A 19,861-nucleotide genomic window follows, 5' to 3' on the forward strand; every position below is an offset into this window, starting at 1 on the left:
AGCCCAAAGTTAGAAGAAGGAAGGAAATAATAAAGATCAGAGAGGAAATAAATAAAGTGAATATTAAAAAACAGTAGAAAAGATCAATAAAACCAAGAGCTGTTTTTTTGAGAAGATAAAAAACAATTGAAAAACCTTTAGCCAGCCACACCAAGAAGAAAAGAGAGAGGACCCAAATGAACAAAATAAGAATTGAAAGAGGAGAAATGACAACTGATATCACAGATAAAAAAAAATCATAAGAGAATACTATGAACAGGCCACCCCCTCCTGCCCTGTTCTCTTTCTGGTTGGGTCAGACCTGGCTGGCACCATGAGTACCTGGCAGAGGCTGAGGGAGAAAGAAAGGGGGGAGGGAGGAGGAGGAGGAGGATTCAAGAAGTAGGAGCTGAGCAGCCCTCCTGGGCCACAAACAAATACTCAGGAATGGAATTGCTGGATCTTTGAAAGTTTCCGGAGATTTGGTATAGATAGGAAAGCTATCAGAAAGACTATAGCACTATTGTACTGTATTTGCTGTTTTTCCTGCAGCTCAGCTGAGGAAGAACTGAGCTGACCTCTATTTCTGGATTATTTACTTCCTATTGGCTAACGAAGATTTTTATTTGGAGAACTCTGTTGCACAGAGCCTGAAATCATCTATGACCCATAACAAGAGCATGCATTTTCAAGTGTCAGTTAGATTTGTGTATCAATAAAATTTTCCTGAAAGAAACTGTCTGGGGATTGGAGACAAAATGGCAGAGTAGAAGGACTTGAGCTCACCTCCTCTCATGAAAACACCAAAATCACAACTAACTGCTGAACAACCATCAACAAAAAAAGACTGGAATATACTAAAAAGATATTCTACATCCAAACACAAAGAAGAAGACACAACGAAACAGTAGGAGGGATGCTTTTGCAATATAATCAAATCATATACCTGCTGGGTGGGTGACCCATAAACTGGAAAATAATTCTATCACAGAGGTTCTCACACAGGAATGAAAGTTCTGAGCCCCACGTCAGGCTCCCCAGCCTGGGGGTCTGGCATCAGGAGGAGGAGCCCACAGAGCATTTGACTATGAAGGCTAGCAGTGCTTGAGTTCAGGAGCTGCACAGGACTGGGGGAAACAGAGACTCCACTCTTGGAGGGTACACCCAAGGTTTCACAGGCACTGAAACCCAGGGCAAAGCAGTGACTCCATAGGAGCCTGGGCAAGATCTACCTGCAGGTCTTAGGGGTCTCTTGGGGAGGCAGGGGTCAGCTTTGGACCACTGCATGGGCAAGGACATTTATGGCAGAGGCCCTTAGGGAATATTCCACAGTGTGAGCTCTCCCAGAGGTTGCCATTTTGGCACCAAGGCCTGGCCCAAACCAACAGCCTGCAGGCTCCAGTGCTGGGATGCCTCAGGCCAAACAACCAACAGGGTGGGAACACAGCCCCACCCATCAACAGACAGGCACCTAAAGTCGTCCTGAGCCCACAGCCACCTCTAGACATGCCCTTTGACATGGCCCTGCCCACCAGAGGGACAAGATTCAGTTCCAGCCCCCAGTGGGCAAGCACCAGTCACCCCCACCAGGAAACCTGCACAAGTGTCTGGACCGACCTCACCCACCAGGGGGCAGGCACCAGAAGCAAGAAGAACTACAATCCTGCAGCCTGTGGAAATGAGCCCACAAACACAAAAAGTTAGACAAAATGAGACAGTAGAGAAATATGTTCCAGACGAAGGAACAAGATAAAACCCCAGAAGAACAACTAACTGAAATGGAGATAGGCAATCTGCCTGAAAAAGAATTCAGAATAATGATAGTAAAGATGATGCAAGAGCTCAGAAAAAGAATGGAGGCACAGACCAAGAAGATACAAGAACTGTTTAACAAAGAGCAAGAAGGTTTAATGAACAGAGATGAACAATACAATAACTGAAATGAAAAATACACTAGAAGGAATGAATAGCAGAAAGATGAGGTAGAAGAACGAATAAGTGAGCTGGAAGACAGAATGATGGAAATCACTGCTGCGGAACAGAATAAAGAAAAAAGAATGAAAAAAAATGAGGACAGACTCAGAAACATCTGGGACAATATTAAATACACCAATATTCACATTACAGGGGTCCCAGAAGGAGAAGAGAGAGAGAAAGGTCTTGAGAAAATATTTGAAGAAATAATAAATGAAAAGTTCCCTAACATAGGAAAGGAAACACTCAGTAAAGTCCAGGAAGTGCAGAGAATCCCATACAGGATAAACCCAAGGAGGAACACTGCAAGACACACATTAATCAAAATTGACGAAAATTAAAGACAAAGAACAAATATTAAAAGCAACAAGGGCTTCCCTGGTGGCGCAGTGGTTGAGAATCTGCCTGCCAATGCAGGGGACACGGGTTCACGCCCTGGTCTGGGAAGATCCCACATGCCGCGGAGTAACTAGGCCCGTGAGCCACAACTACTGAGCTTGCGCATCTGGAGCCTGTGCTCCGCAACAAGAGAGGCCACGATAATGAGAGGCCCGCACACCGCGATGAAGGGTGGCCCCCACTTGCCACAACTAGAGAAAGCCCTTGCACAGAAACGAAGACCCAACACAGCCATAAATAAATAAATAAATAAATAAATAAATAAACCCAAAGTTTAAAAAAAAAAAAAGCAACAAGAGAAAAGCAACAAATAACATACAAGGGAATCCCCAAAAGGCTATCAGCTGATTTTTCAGCAGAAACCCTGCAGGTCAGAAGGGAGTGGCACAATATCTTTAAAGTGATGAAAGGGAATAACCTACAACCAAGAATACTCTACCCAGCAAGGCTCTCATTCAGATTCGATGGAGAAATCAAAAGCCTTACAAACAAGCAAAAGCTAAGAGAACTTAGCACCACCACACCAGCTTTAAAACAAATGCTAAAGGAACTTCTCAAAGCAGAAAAGAAAAGCCCACAAGTAGAAACAAGAAAATGATGAATGGGAAAGTTCACCAGTAAAGGCAAACATACAGTAAAGGTAGGAAATCATCCACACACAAATATGATATCAAAACCAGCAACTGTGAGACGAGGAGAGTACAAATGCAGGATATTGAAAATGCATTTGAAATTAAGAGACCAACAACTAAAAACCATCTTGTATACATATAGACTGCTATATCAAAACCTCATGGTAACTGCAAACCAAAACACTACAAGAGATACACACACAAAAAAGAAAAAGGAAACCAAACAAAAGACTAAAGATAGTCACTAAATCACAGGAGAAGAGAACAAAAGAGGAAGGGAAGAAAAAACACCCACAAAAACAAATCCAAAACAATTAACAAAATGGCAATAGGAGCATATATATCAATAATTACCTTAAATGTAAATGGATTAAATGTTCCAAGCAAAAGACATAGACTAGCTGAATGGATACAAAAACAAGACCCATATATATGCTGTCTACAAGAGACCCACTTTATACCTAGGGACATATACATACTGAAAGTGAGGGGATGGAAAAAGATATTGCATGCAAATGGAAATCAAAAGAAAGCTGGAGTAGCAATACTCATATCACATAAAATAGACTTTAAAATAAAGATTGTTACAAGAAAGGAAGGACACGACATAATGATCAAGGGATCAATACAAGAAGAAGATATAACAATTGTAAATATATATGCACCCAATATAGGAGCACCTCAATATATATGGCAAATGCTAACAGCCATAACAGGAGAAATCGACAGTAATAATAATAGTGGGGGAGTTTAATACCCCACTTTCATCAATGGACAGATCACACTGACAGAAAATCAATAAAGCACAAGCCTTAAATGAAACATTAGACCAGATGAAATTAATTGATATTTAGAGAACATTCCATCTGAAAGCAGATTACACATTCTCCTCAAGTGCACATGGAACATACTCCAGAATTGATCACGTGCTGGGCCACAAAGTGAGCTTTGGTAAATTTAAGAAAACCAAAATCATATCAAGCATCTTTTCCAACCACAACGCTATGAGATTAGAAATCAACTACAAGAAAAAAACTAAAAAACACAAACAAGTGGAGGCTAAACAATTTGTTACTGAACAACAAATAGATCACTGAAGAAATCAAAGAGGAAATCAAAAAATACCTAGAGACAAATGAAAATGAAAACATAGCAATGCAAAAACCCATGGGACACAGCAAAGAAGTTCTAAGAAGGAAGTTTATAGCAATACAATCTTACCTCAGGAAACAAGAAGAATCTCAAATAAACAATTAACTTTACACCTAAAGAAACTAGAGAAAGAAGAACAAACAAAACCCAAAGTTAACAGAAGGAAAGAAATCATAAAGATCAGAGCAGAAGTAAATGAAATAGAAACAAAGAAAACAATAGAAAAGATCAATGAAACTAAAAGTTGGTTCTTTGAGAAGATAAACAAAATTGATAAACCTTTAGCCAGACTCATCAAGGAAGAAAGGGAGAGGGCTCAAATCAATAAAATTAGAAATGGAAAAGGAGAAGTTAAAATGGACACCACAGAAATACAAAGGATCATAAGAGACTACTACAAGCAACATGTCAAAAAAATGGACAACCTAGAAGAAGTGAACAAATTCTTAGAAAAGTACAATCTTCCAAGACTGAACCAGGATGAAATACAAACATGAACAGACCAATCACAAGTACTGAAATTGAAACTGTGATTAGAAAACTCCCAACAAACAGAAGTCCAGGACCAGACGGCTTCACAGGCAAATTCTATCAAACATTTAAAGAAGAGTTAACACCTATCCTTCTGGAACTGTTCCAAAAAATTTCAGAGGAAGGAACACTCCCCAACTCATTCTATGAGGTCACCATCACCTTGATATCAAAACCAGACAAAGGGGCTTCCCTGGTGGCACAGTGGTTGAGAGTCTGCCTGCCAGTGCAGGGGACACGGGTTCGAGCCCTGGTCTGGGAGGATCCCACATGCCGCGGAGCGACTGGGCCCGTGAGCCACAATTGCTGAGCCTGCACGTCTGGAGCCTGTGCTCCGCAACAAGAGAGGCTGCGATAGTGAGAGGCCCGCGCACCGCGATGAGGAGTGGCCCCCGCTTGCCGCAACTAGAGAAAGCCGTCACGTGGAAACAGAGACCCAACACAGCAAAAAATAAATAAATAAATAAATTAAAAAAAAAAAAAAAAAACAGACAAAGGTGCCACAAAAAAAGAAAATTACAGACCTGATGAACATAGACACAGAAATCCTCAACAAAATACTAGCAAAATGAATCCAACAATACATTAAAAGGATCATACACCATGGTCAAGTGGGATTTATCTCAGAGATGCAAGGAGTTTTCAATATCCACAAATCAATCAGTGTCATACACCACATTAACAAACTGAAGAATAAAACCATGTGATCATCTCAATAGATGCAGGAAAAGCTTTTGATAAAATTCAACACCGATTTGTAACAAAAACTCTCCAGAAAGTGGGCACAGAGGGAACCTACCTCAACATAATAAAGGCCATATATGACAAACCCACAGACAACATCATACTCAATGGTGAAAAGCTGAAAATATTTCCTCTAAGATGAGGAACAAGACAAGGATGTCCACTCTTGCCAATTTTATTTAACATAGTTTTGTTAGTCCTAGCCACAGCAATCAGAGAGAAAAAAAAAATAAAAGGAATCCAAATTGGAAAAGAAGTAAAACTGTCACTGTTTGTAGATGACATAATACTATACATAGAAAATCCTAAAGATGCTACCAGAAAACTACTAGAGTTCACCAATAAATTTGCTAAAGTTGCAGGATACAAAATTAGTACACAGAAGTCTGCTGCATTTCTATATACTAACAACAAAAGATCAGAAAGAGGGGCTTCCCTGGTGGCGCAGTGGTTAAGAATCTGCCTGCCAATGCAGGGGACACGGGTTCGAGCCCTGGTCTGGGAGGATCCCACATGCCGCGGATCAACTGGGCCCGTGAGCCACAACTACTGAGCCTGTGCGTCTAGAGCCTGTGCTCCGCAACGGGAGAGGCCGCGACAGTGAGAGGCCCGCGCACCGCGATGAAGAGTGGCCCCTGCTCGCCGCAACTGGAGAAAGCCCTCGCACAGAAACGAAGACCCAACACAGCCAAAAATAAATAAATAAATTTATAAAAAAAAAAAAAGCAAAGCCCAAGAGGATTAAAAAAAAAAATACTGTTTAAAAAGATCAGAAAGAGAAATTAAGGAAACAATTCCATTTACCACTGCATATAAAGAATAAAATACGTAGGAATAAACCTACCTAAAGAGACAAAAGACCTGTACTTCGAAAACTGTAAGACACTGATGAAAGAATTAGAAGATGACACAAACAGATGGAAAGATGTACCATGTTCTTGGATTGGAAGAATCAATATTGTCAAAATGACTATACTATCCAAGGCAATCTATAAATTCAATGCAATCCCTATCAAATTACCAATGGCATTTTTCACAGAACTAGAACAAAAAATGTTTAAATTTGTGTGGAAACACAAAAGACCTCAAATAGCCAAAGCAATCCTGAGAAAGAAAAACAGAGCTGGAAGAACCTGGCTCCCTGACTTCAGACTATACTACAAAGCTACAGTAATCAAAACGGTGTGGTACTGGAATAAAAATAGAAATATAGATCAATGGAACAGGATAGAAAGCCCAGAAATAAACCCACGCACCTATGGCCAATTAATCTACAACAAAGGATGCAAGAATATACAGTGGAGAAAAGACGGTCTCTTCAATAAGTGGTGCTGGGAAAACTGGAAAGCTACATGTAAACGAATTAAATTAGAACATTCTCTAACACCATACATAAAAATAAGCTCCAAATGGATTAAAGACCTAAATGTAAGATGTGATACTATAAAACTCTTAGAGGCAAACATAGGCAGAACACACTTTGACATAAATCACAGCAATATTCTTTTTGATCCACCTACTGGAGCAATGAAAATAAAAACAAAAATAAACAAATGGGACCTAATTAAACTTAAAAGCTTTTGCACAGCAAAGGAAACCATAAACAAAATGAAAAGACAACCCACAGAATGAGAGAAAATATTTGCAAATGATGCCGCCGACAAGGGATTAATCGCCAAAATATTCGAACAGCTCATGCAGCTCAATATCAAAAAAAATAACAACCCAATCAAAAAATAGGCAGAATATCTAAGTAGACATTTCTCCAAAGAAGACATATAGATGGCCAAAAAGCACATGCATAGATGCTCAATATCCCTAATTATTAGAGAAACGCAAATCAAAACTACAATGAGGTATCACCGCACACTGGTCAGAATGGCCATCATCAAAAAGTCTACAAACATGGGACTTCCCTGGCGGTCCAGTGGTTAAGACTTTGCCTCCCGATGCAAGGGGTATGGGTTCAATCCATGGTCAAGGAGCTAAGATCCCACATGCTTTGCAGCCAAAAAACCAAAAACATAAAACAGAAGCAATATTGTACCAAACTCAATAAAGACTTTAAAAATGGTCCACATCAAAAAAATCTTAAAAAAAAAAGTCTACAAACAATTAATGCTGGAGATGGTGTGGAGAAAAGGGAACCCTCCTACCCTGTTGGGGGGGGGGAAATGTAAATTAGTACAACCACTATGGAGAACAGTATGGAGGTTCCTTAAAAAGCTAAAAATTGAACTACCATACGATTCAGCAATCCCACTCCTGGGAATATATTCAGAGAAAACCATAATTTGAAAAGATACATGCACCCCATTGTTCACTGTAGCACTATTTACAATAGCCAAGACATAGAAGCAACCTAAATGTCCATCAACAGAGGAATGGATAAAGAAGATTTGGTACACATACACAATGGAATACTACTCAGCCATAAAATAGAATGAAATAATGCCATCTGCAGCAACATGGATGGAACTAGAGATTATCATACTAAGTGAAGTAAGTCAGATATAGAAAGACAAATATCATATGATATCACTTATATATGGAATCTAAAAAAATGATACAAATGAACTTATTTATAAAACAGAAACAGACTCACAGACATAGAAAACAAACTTATGGTTACCAAAGGGGAAATGTGGGGAGGAGGGATAAATTAGGAGTTTGGGATTAACATAAACACACTACTATATATAAAATAGCTAATCAACAAGGACCTACTGTATAGCACAGGGAACTCTACTCAATATTTTGTAGCAACCTAATTGGGAAAATAATCTGAAAAAGAATGAATGTATGTATGTGCATAACTTAATCACCTGAAACTAACACAACATTGTAAATCAACTATACTCCAATATAAATTAAAAATTAAGAAAAAGAATACTATGAACAGTTATATGTTAACAAATTGGACAACCTAGATGAAATGGACAAATTTCTAGAAACATACAGCCTGCCAAGACTGAGTCAAGAAGAAACAGACAATTTGAGAAGACTGATCATTAGAAGTGAGATAAAATCTGTAAAAAAACAAAACAAAACAACGACAACAACAACAACAAAAAACTCCCTGCAAACAAAGTCCAAGACTGGGTGGCTTCACTGGGGAATTCTACCAAACATATAAAGAAGAACTTACACCTATCTTTCTCAAACTATTCCAAAAAATTAAAGAGAAGGAAACCTCCCAAATTCATTCTATGAGAACACCATTACCCTGATAACAAAATGAGACAAAGATATACACAAAAAGAAACTTACAGTCCAATATCTCTGATGAATATATATTCAAAAATCCTCAACAAAATATTAGCAAACCAAATCCAACAAAACATCAAAAGGATCATACACCATGGTCAATTTGAATTATTTCCAGGGTCAGAAGGATGGTTCAACACGTGCAAATCAATCAATGTGATACACCACATTAAAAAAAGGAAAGACAAAAACCACATGATTATCTCAAGAGATGCAAGAAAAATCATTTGAGAAAATTTCACATCCATTAATGATTAAAAACTCTCATGAAAGTGGGTATAGAGGGGATGTATCTCAACATAATAAAAGCCATTTACAACAATCCCACAGCCAACATAACACCCAACAGTGAAATGCTAAAGCCTTCCCGCTATATTCAGGAACGAGGCAAGGAAGTTCTAGCCACAGGAGTCAGACAAGAAAAAGAAATAAAAGGTATCCAAATTGGAAGGGAAGAGATATAATTTTCCCTGTTTGCAGATGACATTATATTATATATAGAGAACTCTAAGGTCTCCATACAAAAACTATTAGAACTAATAAATGATTTCAGCAAGGTAGCTGGTTAATATACAGAAATTAATATACAGAAATCTGTTGCATTTCTATACACTAATAATGAAATAATCAGAAAGGGAAAGTTAAAAAAAATCCCATTAAAATCGTATCAAGGGCTTCCCTGGTGGCTCAGTGGTTGAGAGTCTGCCTGCTGATGCAGGGGACATGGGTTCGAGCCCTGGTCTGGGGGGATCCCACATGCCGCGGAGCAACTGGGCCCGTGAGCCACAGCTACTGAGCCTGCGCATCTGGAGCCTGTGCTCCGCAACAGGAGAGGCCACGATAGTGAGAGGCCTGAGCACTGCGATGAGGAGTGGCCCCCGCTTGCTGCAACTGGAGAGGGCCCTCACACAGAAACGAAGACCCAACACAGCCCAAAATAATTAATTAATTGATTAATTAAATAAAAAAGTGTCATTAAAAAAAAATCGTATCAAAAAATAAAATACCTAGGAATAAACTTAACCAAGGAGGTAAAGACCTATATGTTGAAAACTAAAACATTGATGAAGGGATTTGAAAATGATACCAAAAATGGAAAGATATCACATGTTCATGGGTTGGAAGAATTAATACTATTAAAACAGCCATACTACCCAAAGCAATCTACAAATTTAAGGCAATCCCTGTGAAAATACCCATGACAATATTTTACAGAACTAGAACAAGTAATCTTAAAATTTATGTGGAACCACAGAACACCCCAAATTGCTCAAGTAATCCTGAGGAAAAAGAACAAAGCTGGAGGTATAACTCTTCAAAACTTCATATACTACAAGGCTACAGTAATCAAAATAGCATTGTACTGGCACAAAAACAGACACATAGGTCAGTGTAACAGAATAGAGAGCCCGTAACTAAACCCATGCACCTATGGTCAATTAATCTACAACAAAGGTCACAAGAATATACAATGGAGAAAAGACAGTCTCTTCAACAAGTGGTGCTGGTAAAGCTGGACAGCTACATGTACAACAATAAAATTAGAACTTTCCCTTTCATCATATACAAAAATAAACTCAAAATGATTTAAAGACCTAAATGTAAGACATGATACCATAAAATCCTAGAAGAGAACACAAGGGATTAATATCCAAAATATACAAACAGCTCATACAACTCAGTGTCAAAAAACAATCGACCCAATCAAAAAATGGGCAGAAGACCTAAACAGACATTTTTCCAAAGAAGACATACAGATGGCCAACAGGCACATGAAAAGATACTTAGCATCACTAATTATTATAAAAATGCAAATCAAAACCAAAAAGGGGTATCACCTCACACTGGTCAGAATGGTTATTATTTATTTAAAAGTCTACAAATAATAAATGTTGGTGAGGATGTGGAGAAAATGAACAGTTGTATGCTGTTGGTGGGAATGTAAATTGGTGCAGCCACTGTGGAAACCATTATGGAGGTTCCTCAAAAAACTAAAAATAGAACTACCATACAATCCAGCAATTCCACTTCTGGGTATATATCTGGAAAAATCTAAAACACTAATGAGAAAAGATACATGCACCCCAATGTTCTTAGCAGCACTATTTACAATAGCAAGACATGGAAGCAACCTAAGTGTCAATTGACAGATGAATGGATAAAGAAGATATGGTATATATACAATGGATTACTCAACCATAAAAAAGAATGAAATTGTGCCATTTGTACCAACATGGATGGACCTGAAGGGTATTATGACAAGTGAAATAAGTCAGAGAAAGACAAATATCATATGATATCACTTATACATGGAATCTAAAAAATAAAACAAATGAATATATATAGGAAAAAAGAAACAGACTCACACGTATAAAAGACAAACTAGTGGTTACCAGTGGGGAGAGGGAAGAAGGGACGGGCAAGACAGGGGTATGGGATTAAGAGATACAAACTACTGTGTATTAAATAGATAAGCAACAAGGATATATTGTACAGCACAGGGAAATACAGCCATTGTTTTTAATAAGTTTAAATGGAGTATAACCTATAAAAATATTGAATCACTATGCTGTACACCTGAAACTAACATAAACTGTAAATCGACCTCGATTAAAAAATTTTTTAAAATAAGAAACATTTGCCTCTCTTGCAAGTGTTCTTGCATGTCAGTCGAACCTTTGCTGTCATGATGAGCTGGCGTAATTCTTCCTTTTTCCTCTCAACTATCAAGATGTATTCACTTTTGAACTTTCTCACTTCCTTCACTCCATCTCAGTCTCTCTTTCATCTCATTTTCCCTTGCTTATAAGAAATTGAGGCTCTAATAAGGTCTTTGGAAGGAAATGGAGATGCAAGAAGCAAAGGAAGAATGATAATGAAGACCCTAACTACAACTTGGTTTGTGCTATGGAGTGGCAGGTTCAAAGTATGGGTTCTGAACAACACTAGGGCATCAGGAAAGTGATAGCACCCAGGAGTAGAGCAGAGTGGTATTAGGATGGGCTTTTGAACCAGACCAGGTAAGTTTTGATTTCAAGTCACCCTGTTACTATGTGACCATGGGCTAAGTGTTTAACTGCTCTGAGGCTTTCTCTGCTGAAAATTGAAACTAACCCCCTCCTCACAGTGCTCCCGGGAAGATGATGTGAGAGCTTGTGCATCGTGCCTGTTTTTGAGGACTTGGTACATAGAGCCCTGGTAGCCATTAGCAGTGTATTCTCTTGACTGAGGACTTTCGGTGCCCTTGATGGTTTGACTTTACCCCCCTGCTATGCAGCAGGCAGCTTCCGTGGGCCTCTCTGAGAAGCCAGTGAAGGGCATCCATCATAGCAGTGGGGGTCCCCTCCCACCACTACCCCAACACCAGGCCAGAGTCAATGTCTTCAGAACATGGGTGGCTCTGACTCCTTCCTTGGAGCTTCATTCCAAATCCTCCATAAGATTTCTTCAACAAAGCTGGAATTCTTGGGGCGCTTATGACAGACCCCTTTTTGAGAAGCCAAGGGAATTCCACTGAGATTTCAGCTCTTCTGATTTATACTATTACCTTCTTCTTTTATTTTAAATTCTGGCATTAAACCAATTGTGTGAAGTTGGCAAACTGGATGGCATTTCTACGGTCCCTTAAAACTTTGTTCTCTAAGTAATTCTGAAAACTGAGTAACATTTAAATTTAATGTGGTAAAATTAAGGCCATGGATTTGCACTTTACATATCTGGGTGGTAGCTTTTCTCTGCAAACCCTGCTCTATGAGTCTGTGTAGGTCTGTTGAAAGATTTCTTGCCTTCTGCTTCCCTATGGTGGGTTTCTAGGCAGGAAGCCTTGGATAAACTGCAGGTTTTAGGCCTTTCTTGAAGACTGTCTATTTCAGCCTCTAGGATGGTTCCTGTTTTCCTGAGGTGGAACAAGATGGTTCCACCAATCTTAAATAAAATCAGCAGAGAGGAAACCATGCTTAAAGTAGCAAGAATCCCTGCTAATTAGGACCCACCAAAATTTCAATGCTTAAAGTAGCAAGACTCCCTGATAATTAGGACCCACCAAAATTTCTTTTTGTGGGTCCTAATTAGCTTTTGGTGGCTATAAAAAAGAGGGACTTCCCTGGTGGCACAGTGGTTAAGGCTCTGCACTCCCAATGCAGGGGGCCTGGGTTCGATCCCTGGTCAGGGAACTAGATCCTGCTGCAACTAAGAGTTTGCATGCCACAACTAAGGAGTCCATCTACCGCAACTAAAGGAGCCCACATGCCTCAACTGAGGAGCCCATGAGCTGCAACTAAGCAGCCCGCCTGCTGCAACTAAGACCTGGTGCAACCAAATAAATAAATAAATATTTTATAAAAAAGGGAGGAAAGAAAGGAATGGCTAGAAATCATTTTATGCTGTGTCATTTAAATAATTACAGTGTTTATTTCAACTCACCAGGTAAACTGATGAATAGGCAAATCATTCACCATCTATAACATGAAACCTGAAACATCAGTGTGTTTTTGGTAGGTGGGGTCAAGAGAAATCAAACAAGTAAAAGATTTTAGGAATTATACAATTATGTTCTTTTTTATATGGTTTGCTTGGAGCATCAGGGTATTTTCAGATTGCTAACTTAGCATTTATGTGATAGAAAGAGATAGAGAATATCTGAGCACAAAATATGTTTCCCACCTTAAACAAAAAGTAGATGTTAAGATAAAGAAACAAAACACCTGGTACAAAATATATTAAACTTTAACAATGTTCCTATGTTTTCCTAATTTATTATGTTTAAATTATTTCTTGAATTTTTAAAGTTAACCTGTTTTTGAAAAACAGAGTTGTTTTATTTTTGCTGCTATTCAGAACTTAAAAAAAATAATAATTTTGGTTTGTTCCTGACGCAGTTTGTTGTTCTTGTTGTTTTGCATATGTTAGTCTTGGGCATGTAAATTGCTCTTGAACTGTTTTTACCAAGTGGGCTATTATGAAACAGTCACTCTCAAATGGTACTTAATGGAACTTAAAAGCAGAAAATAAACCACAAGTAGGGAGGACCCTTGATGGGTCTTGATTGCCTCAAAGCACTGTGCCTGCAGTGTGTGTGCCTGCACCAGTACAAGAGGTACAAATGCATGTGTGTTAGGAAGGTGGTATGGTGTGTGTGCCCAGCACACGGCAGAGGACACGAGTAGTGCTCATCTATTGCTACTATCTTAGAAATACAGAAACAATCTCTTTCTAACTCTTTATAAGACCCTTAGCCAGATACCAAAATTACCTTAATGTTAAGAACAGAAATAAGAACTGATCAAAAATGTTTCCCATTACGTTCTACTATACATTCCCAAACCACTGAACAGCCTCATTAGGTTTATAACGTGGTGATATTGGAGGGAAGACCTCTACTGATGCAATCTTCAAAGGGAAGAGTCACAACTATGGCAGTGCAAGCTATTTGGCTGTCATTTGTTCCCCAGCCAGGCTGTAGCTGAATTTACATTAAACTGTGCCATGTGTATCTCATTCAAGCTCCAGAGAATTGGAATTCCTGCCAGTACCACCCAGTCAGCCCTTGAAGAAGTAGCTGCTTGAGCCAGGCTGTGCTTACATCTGTGCAGAACTGCTCCAACAATTTTTCCCACCTGATTCCAACCATTTGACTATCAGCCACCTATGAGGGGTCCCAGTCCACCAAGACCCTGAAGTACTGGTAATGGTACTCACAGATGCAAAGGCACGCTAATAGAGTCTGCCACCAGATCTTCTCTTGGATTTGAAAAAAAATCAACTTGATAGTTACTAAACTCTTTCTGGATGGGTGGCAATGTTAAAGATTTAAAAGTATAAAAACTTGCCCCGGCCCTATGCTTTCTCTTCAGCGTGATCATTACAAATGCTCAGTTACTTACTTATACCCCCATTAGACTGTAAGCACCATGAGGACACAGACTCTGTCTCATTCTGTACTCTATCCGGGGCCTGTCATATGGTAGGTGCTCATTAAATGCTTCTTTAATAAGTGAATGAGATGAGGAAAGTCTTCACGGAGAGGGTAGGATTTACATTGTCTTTGGAAGGACACTGAAGGTAGGTATAAGATATTAAAAAAAAAGAAAGATATTAAGGGTATCAGGAAGAAAATGGGAATTACAAAAGGGAGGTGGAGAGGGAGAAACGAGTCCCATGTTTTGAACATCGGTTTGTGCACTGTTGGGGCAGGAGCCGCAGGCAGTTTTTGATGAGTGACTATAGCTGAGGCTTAAAATACAGCATAACAAGTGTCTGAGGCAGGGGAACAATGGAAGCCCCAGGAGTTGATACCATCTCAGAGAAAGGGTGTGAACCAGGAGGTAGGAGGGCTGGGGAAGGATCTTGGTGTGGAGTCCTTAAGGACTGAGCAATAAGATTCAGAGATCAGAAGAGAGAGACAGAGACACACAGAGAAATGGAGACACACCAAAAGGTGGAATAAGAATATCCTTATCGGGCTTCCCTGGTGGCGCAGTGGTTGAGAATCTGCCTGCCAATGCAGGGGACACGGGTTCGAGCCCTGGTCCGGGAAGATCCCACATGCCGCGGAGCAACTAGGCCCGTGCGCCACAACTACTGAGCCTGCGCGTCTGGAGCCTGTGCTCCGCAACAAGAGAGGCCGCGATAGTGAGGGGCCCGCGCACCGCGATGAAGAGTGGCCCCTGCTTGCCGCAACTAGAGAAAGTCCTCACACGGAAACAAAGACCCAAAGCAGCCATAAATAAATAAATAAATAAAAAAAAAAAAAAAAAAAAGAATATCCTTATCATCTAAGGATAAAGACCATTTTCTTTTTCTCCCTCTCATTCCACCAGCTGGCGGGGCCCCTTGCTGTTCACCACCAGGTAAAGTCTTCCCTTGAGAAAGGGCTCAGTGGCACGGTGCATTATCCACGCCCTTGCTGCGCGCTCCTGCTACTTCACCTCTCTGAAACTCACCTTTCTCATCCGTAAAATTGGGGTGACACTTGCCTCTTGCAATTGGGGTGGTAATGTCAAAATTTAATGTGATGTCATCTAAAGCACGATGTGTATATATATACACATATATATATATATATATTTTTTTTTTTTTTTTCTTCCTCCCATTTAACACTTAGCCCTAGACTCAGAAGACTTAAGTTTAAGGCCTCACTCTGGAACTAAGCTAATGTGTGATCATGGACCTCAGTTTCCTCACTGAGGAAGACATGAAGGAATGGGCTGGTCAACCTCTAAACTACCTTCAAGTGCTAAAATTCTCTAATTCTCAGATTATAAAGAAGAATGTTTGGGAATCCCACATTTAACGATGTAATTTCTCATGAGAGGCGGAAGTCACGAACCAACTTGTCTTCGTTTAGCTTCGTCAATTAGCTTTAAGGACTTCATGACAACGCTTTCTGATCTTCCTCCTCACACAGGCGACGGATGTGTCTGTGAGACTTAATTCTTAAAAGAGTCACTCACGAGTGAATAGAGGGGTTTAAGACCGTGAGAGAAACTCCTTGTTTTCCTTTGAGGCACTGTAAAGTTAAGTGTGGTGGCCTCAGACAGAGACGCTGGAGTGAATAATGAAAGCACAGGTGGTGGCTATAATTGTTGGAAAGGGAGGCTATCAAATGCAGAGATGGAATTACATTGAAAGCACATTTCTAGACAAATCCTCATGGTGTTTGTTATTAAACTATGCTATCTCCAGAGCCATAGGCTTTCAGAACATAATAATTATGTCACGGACCAGACCCCCAGCCCCTCTGGTCCCAGACTCTGCCTCAGGCAGGGACCCAAGCAACTGATGGTAGAAGCCCTCAGCGGCCACCCAGTGCCCGCACCCCGACTTCACTACCACCAGATGGCTAGCACCTTCAGGATACTGCTCTTATTCTTTGGATCCTGCCACAGCCCTCAACATGTGGTTTTACATAGAGGCAGCCCTCAGCAAATGCTGGATAAATGAATGAAAGGTGGGAGGTATCCCCCAAAAGTCCTCATCACTCTCAATAATGGCTAACAGATCAATGCTGTATGAAGCTATTTAACCCTTTTTTTGAATTTGTTTCATATTTTCAGCCTGTATGAGTTTGGATAATTAATGATGGAATGTTTCTGTTCATTTGTTCTCAACAGTTCTTTCCTGCTATGAGGCATTTCCCTAAAGGAGCCCTGGGTCAGATGGGAGAGGTGGCAGATGCATAAATATAAATTATAAAGCAGATTGTGAATCGACATAAAAAAAAAAAAGTAAACAAAGCAACACGGACATTTAAAGGTGAGGATGACTTTCAGGGAAATAGAAATGTTTTGAGGACTGAGTGGTATTTGTGTCAGGTCTTTAAGGAGTTAGAAGATTGAGTAACAGAAAAAATGAAAAGGAGGAAGATGGCGAAGTATAAAGCCTGAGCAAGGCATGAAGGTAGGAAGCAAAATCACATCCCAAAAGCAACTAGTTAGATTAAATGTAAGCTAGTTAGATAAATTAGACTAAATGTAGGCTAGCGATCGTAGGAGTTAAGGCAGAAACACAGGTAGAGGTTTTATTATGAAGAGTTTTATTTACTATTGAATTATATAAGTCATAATATTTTAGCAGGTAAGACTAGGATCAAAGCCTAGGAATACTAATCTGAAAATTGAATTAAAAAGGAAAACATCTGGACTTCAGGGCTCTCACTAGAAGACTACATGCCTTGCTCTGGAAAGTGTGGTAGGGTACCAGCAGCTTTGGCACCACCTGGGAGCTTGTTACAAATGTGGAATCTCTGGCTGTCCCGGACCTACAGAATCAAAATCTGCATGTGCATTAAAATATAAAAGGAGAGCAGAGAAGAGCCTGAACATAGGTGGCTGCTCAAAGATGACAGCGGGGAGATAGAGAAGAGAGATGTGGAGAGGGAACGCACATAAGGGCATCCAGTGCATCTGAAGCTTTGCGCTGGGACCAAGAGAAATGGTTGTGTCATTCTCAGGAATGTCAGGAGGGGAAGGATGTAGGGTGCATGGGATGACAGGTAAGGTGAAAATCTGCCTTCACATACAGAAGTCAAGGAGCCTGCAGGGAGCATCCAGGTACAGATGCCCAGAAGGCATGTGGAGAAACATATTAGATCACATGCAAAGTCCTCAGTAACAAAAACATTCAAATGAAAAATGTAAAAAAATCACCTGAAGTGCTGGAATCAAACAGGAAGATGTCACAACTCAAAGGAAACACAGACATTATCTAGTCCAACCCTCTCCTGTGATTGTAGGAATCTTAAGGCCAGGAAGGGAAAGTGACTTGACAGATGACTCAGAGAAAAAAAACTCAGCTAAATACTGGTCACCTGACTGCCAACATTATCCCACTTCATTGTTATTCTAACAATAGAGGCCTTGGGAACTAGGAATACTGGAATTGGGCTCAATGAGTTATGCTAGAAATCACAAAAGAATCAATGGAAGTCTTAGCAAATGGCTCAGCAAGTAAACTTCAGGAATTTCAGGGTTGTTTCAGAACACACTTAGTATAGGCATACCAATTCTAATCTGGAATGTTTTTTATATGACAACCACATTAACTAGCATTTTTATAGACTTACTGTGTGCCAGGCACTTTTCCAAGTGCCTTATATATATTAACTCACTTATTAAAACAACTATATGAAAGAGGCACCGATGCTCTCCTCATTTTACACATGGAGAAACTGAGGCATAAATACAGTAAATAACCCACCCGAGGTCACACTGCTGGTAAGTGGTGGAACTAGGATTCAAACATGCAATGATTTTTTATTTTTGTGTTAGAAGATTAGCCATATGTATTTTTCCTCCTTTTTATGTAAAACTATAAATCTTCCTGTGAGAATCAGTTCTAACCCTGCAGAGACGGTTGAGCTAACAGAAGTGCTTGGCTTAGTGTAATGCATTAGTCTGTATCCTCTTTGGCTAATCCTTGTGCAGTTTTGATCTAACACTGGCTTCTATCCAATGATGTTCATCCACTTCCATATCCTTTTTAATGCTTTTCAGTCTCATTATCTTCAGGTCATTTCCAATGAGCATCCTAATGTGTTTGCCTCTCCATGTGTTTCAGTAACAGGAGGCAAAAAAGACACTGCTTCTATTGTTTTCAAAGGATGAAGCCTTCTTAGTGGGTTTTCCTTTGTTCAGCTTTGGGTCTGGGTTATTTGTTCAATGGAGTTGAGTTTCCTTAGATAGAAACCAGGGGCACTGGATGAGGTTGGCTCCCTTTCTCCATCCAGAGGAAGATGCTTCCAGCATGCCACCTGCACCTCCTTGTAGCATTGCTTGGTAAAACGTGCTCTGACTGTGTTTCCCTTGGAAGATGCTGGCACAGCTCGTCTGAAATAAATCCTCCCAGCTGGAGAGAGCCTGGGCTGAGGGTGGGGTACAGAGGCCGAGGCTGTCTTATGGGGACCTTCATTAATGGCCTGTGAGTTGTCTTGATTTTCCACATGTCTGACCAAGTCAACTTCCTGCCTTGGATGTCTTTCCTTCTTGTCAAATCCCAACTTTTCTGCTCTTCATTCTTGGCCTGGCTGTGTGGGTGACTGATTTTAATTTTTTTTGCTTGAAATGTACCAAGTGTTTGCCTTCTGGAAAGAAGTCCAGAGCAGTGTCAGGGAAGGGCTCAAAGTTTAATTTTCTCCAAATGATAAAACTGAAAGTCTGTGTTCTGCCCTTCATCCCTCTCATTTCTTTTCTTTTGTAAAAAGAATTTTTAATTTAATTTTTAAATTTTACATGCAATAAAATCAACCATTTAAATGTATGATTCTATGAATTTTAACAAATGTATAAAGTCATGTAACTGCCACCATAATCATTCTTTGCTTTTTTTTTAAACTCCAACTCTCTGGAGTTTAAGTATTAAGTAAACATGTTAATACTTTGTATAACGCAATAGAACTATTATTAGCACAAGACTTGGTGACTTTATTTTTCCTAAAGAGGACTGTGTTATTCATTAAGACATTGTAAACACTGCAGTGTTTTGTTTATCTCTAAGAAAAATTTCCAGTTCTTGAATAGACAAATATAAATGAACAAGATCAACATTTTCATGGTTTAATCCATTGATTCTACCAAGTGTACCTTTAAATTTCTTTTTCCCTTTGGACTAGCATGAATAATGTTTTAATGGTTTGTTTTATAAAGAATCCTGATTTTATTACTTCATTTGAGCAGTATTTATTTAGG

This window comes from Balaenoptera borealis (genome assembly GCF_965194805.1).
Source record: "Balaenoptera borealis genome assembly, chromosome: 1".
NCBI lineage: Eukaryota > Metazoa > Chordata > Mammalia > Artiodactyla > Balaenopteridae > Balaenoptera > Balaenoptera borealis.